This window comes from Microtus ochrogaster, chromosome 2 (assembly GCF_000317375.1).
Source record: "Microtus ochrogaster isolate Prairie Vole_2 chromosome 2, MicOch1.0, whole genome shotgun sequence".
Lineage (NCBI taxonomy): Eukaryota > Metazoa > Chordata > Mammalia > Rodentia > Cricetidae > Microtus > Microtus ochrogaster.
Window position 1 is genome coordinate 68,428,357 of NC_022010.1, and position 3,721 is coordinate 68,432,077.

The following is a 3,721-nucleotide window of genomic DNA, read 5'->3' on the forward strand; positions in this document are numbered from 1 at the left end:
TGTGTATGAACATGGTGGTGGTGGTGGTGGAGGGCATATGTGTATAGGTGTGTGTTCATGTATGCGAGTGCATGTGTGTAGGTGTGGGTGAGTGGGTCACTGTGTGTGTATGTGTGTGTGTGTGTAGGTGTGTGTGTATGTAAGTGTGTGTGTGTAGGTGTGGGTGAGTGGGTCACTGTGTGTGTGTGTGCGTGTGTGTGTATGTGCGTGTTTGTGTAGGTGTGTGCATGTATGTGACTGTGTGTGTGTATGTGAGTGTATGTGTGTAGGTGTGGGTGAGTGGGTTGGTAGGTGTGTGTGTGTAGGTGTGTGCATGCATGTATGTGACTGTGTGTATAGGTGTGTGTGGGGATCATTAGGTGTGTATGTGGGGTGGGTTGGTAGGTATGTATGTACAAGTATGTATTTGTGTGTGCATGTATGTGAGTGTGTGTGTGTGTAAGTGTGTGTGAGTGGATCAGTAGGGGTGTGTGTGTGAATGTGTCTTCTTCACGTATGTGTGCATATGTGTGTAGGTGTGTGTGTGTATGTGAGTGTGTGGGTGTGCATGGGTGGGTAGATGGGTAGATGTGTGCCTTCCGCCTTCCTCGTTAACTCTCCACCCTACTCCTTTGAGTAGTAATTGAAACCCACGGGATCTCTTGTCCATGTGGTTCTAGCTACCATTTTTTTTTAACCATACCAGAAGCCAACACAGGCAAGTACTTAAAACACTGGTTTCAAAGTGACAACAGTCCCACCACATGTCCCTGTGAGTGTCACTTTAAAAAGCAGAAAGTAGCCCTTTCCAGCACAGCGGCAGAAGGGTTAGCTAAAGGAAGCTGTTGTTTGACATTTCCATAAGCCTTCCTAACCTGAGATGCGAGAGGGGCTGGGTCTCACTCCTTCGTGCCGCTGGGCTCTGTCCTTGCAGAATTGTGCTTCTGGAACTGTTCACACACGGAGGCCTAAGGATGAGGAAGGCGAAGGAACTGGTTGGAGTAGTTCTGATGTCACAGGTCAATCCTCTTGAGGCTAGGGAACCCTGGTATCTTCAGATGTAGACGGTTCCCGCTTCCTTGTTGATGAGAAGATCTGGGTACCCAGTGGGTATCACCATCATCATCATCATCATCATCGATGTAGACGGTTCCCGCTTCCTTGTTGATGAGAAGATCTGGGTACCCAGTGGGTTCCGGGGTTCCTGAGCAGATGGGCACAAAGGGACCGAGGATGGCCCAGTCATTCCACCACTGCTCAGGCAGGTTGTGTCCCTGCCGTGGCTTTAACTGCTGCTTATTTCAGAACGACTTGAACATCCTGGTATTGAACTGGGTTCAGAGACAAGTGGTAACTTCTGAATTAAACAATGATCAAGTTCACGGTCACAGAGCAGCCAACAGTCTCACATTACTGGTGGTTTCTGCTCTGGCTGCCTCATGGCCAGTGGCCCACACAGGAACCCTTTGTGCTCTCTGAAAGGCTCGTGTGTTTGAGGTGGAGCCCTGACCGGTGAGAGGAGGCATTGCAACCAAGATGAACATTCCCTTCTGAGACTGGAGCAAAGGTGAGGGCTGGCGGAAGGAGGGGCACAAGATCCTGGGGCCAACCCAGCCTTCTGAATGCCTGCCTCTGGCCTGCTTTGACCTCCAGGCTGGGTTCACCTATCCATCCTCATTCCCAGAATTGACTAGATAATCTTAGCCATGTGCCAGCTAACTGAATAGGCCAGCTTGTCATTTCTGAAGCTTCAGAGAGGAGCTAGGAATGGCTGCCACTAGTTTTTGGACAGCATTCCAGGAAGAGCAGGGGTGTAGTGACTATGGCCTGAACAAACAGTACCTCCACCGGGCTCCCAGGTGTCATGGGTATGAGTCACCCAGATGTTATCTGCAGGGAGAAAGTCCAGACAGGGTCACCAGTGAGTCACCAGGGCCCCATCAAAGACCTTTGGAATATACAGAAACCAAGTAAGAAAAAACAAAACACATAAAACACTTACTGGGAGACCATTAAGCAAATCTTGATTCTGCACCAGGAGAAAGGGTAGCCTTGGAGTGATGATCCCCAAGTCTTTGGTGCCCCAGTACCTGCTGAGTACCTTTCGGTGATGTGTTTGGGATCCCTATGAATCCCAGGTTGGACTTGAACTCACTGGGGATACTGCCCGGGTTGGCTTTGAACTCAAAAGCAATCTTCCTTATCAGTTTCCTTCTGGGATGCCAGGTGCCACCATACAGAGTTTGGTAGCCCTCCTCATTTAGGGTGAAAGCCAGAGACATTATGGCTTCTGGAGTAGAGGCTTCGGAGCCTGACAGGGCGAGGGAAGGCCATGGAACCAGAAAGACCAGGCTCAGAAGTTTTAATAAGTGTTCTCTCCACACTCAGCGTCAGCACAGGTCTCATGTGCTGAGAGTTCAGTTCCTTCCCTTTTTAAGACATGTTTGACATCATATACTAATCTGCCTGATAAGGCTTTTATGGTTGTTATAAATGAGAATTGTTAAATGTTTGTCCAGTTGATTGAAACTCTGGGGTGAGTTTAAAGCGATGTGTTAAATGCGTAACTCTCCATAAAGTCCACTTCCATGGCTCCCCTGTAAATGTTTCAGAAGTTTAGATGGCTATACATGTGTAACAGCACCGTCAGCACAGACAGAAGCTGGCAGATAAGTCCTGCCTCTCCTGGGGGAAGAGTTCTAATGCCAATTTCAAAAGACAGAAGCTTGCTTTAAGATCAAGGAGAGTGTGTGGAGAATTACAACATGGAAATTATTTTATGTCACTCTTAATACTGGTATTAAATAAAAATTGTAATGGACCATGGACTGTTTCTAGTGAGACAAGGCATTGGCACCCGTCTCTGTCACAGCTTGACGTTCTCTTTCGAGATATTCAGTGGTGGAGCGCAGTGCAGGATGTCAGGCCCGCTGTCATGGTGGCACTCAGGGTTATAGAGAGATGAGGAACTCACAGTGTCACCTTGGTCATTTGGATCTTCTGCTCAAATCATAATTTCCCTAAGGACATTGCAGGTTTGCCCTGGTTGGGTTCTCGTTCCCCAGTTGTGGGGAAAGGAGGATAAGAAAGCCCTGGCTTACATTGCATGCTTGCTCTGCAATGCCAAGTGTTTGGGGAATGAGTGCCAGAAGTCAGGGTCAGCCAGTGAGAGGAAAATGCCACTCCCAGGACCTCCTCAGAGTCTCCAGCTCCACAGGGAACAGGAAAGGAACCAACAGCAGCCCCTTTGCTGTGTGCCAGGCTCTCATGTGTCAACAGAGAGTCAGGCAGCAGAGGTCCAAACAGGCCACCTAGCAAGCTCCCAGCCATCTCACCTCTGCTCCTCACAGACTCCAGGCTCACCTCTCCCCCAGAGCTCCCCTCCCATAAGCTCCCTGACCCAGCCCTCCTCCATAGTCTCCCTTCTTCTCTCCTTCCCTTTCTCCATCCCTCCCATCGCCTTTTTCTCTTTCTTCTCCCCTTCCCCACTAACGTCCCTCATACAACCTCTCTCCCCTTAAGCCCCTTCAGCCTGCCAAAGTGATCAATGCATTCTCAGCTTTTAGTGTCTTTGGGGCAGAAACTGCCAAAATGGTGAAGAGAAACCAAGAAAAGCTTAGGAAAATCTTAAAAGAAATACCCTACCCCCAAAAACATTAGGACTAAGATAGAGAGAACAGGCCTCCTCTTCTATTCTTCATCACCATCACCACCACCATTATCACCATCATCATCATCATCA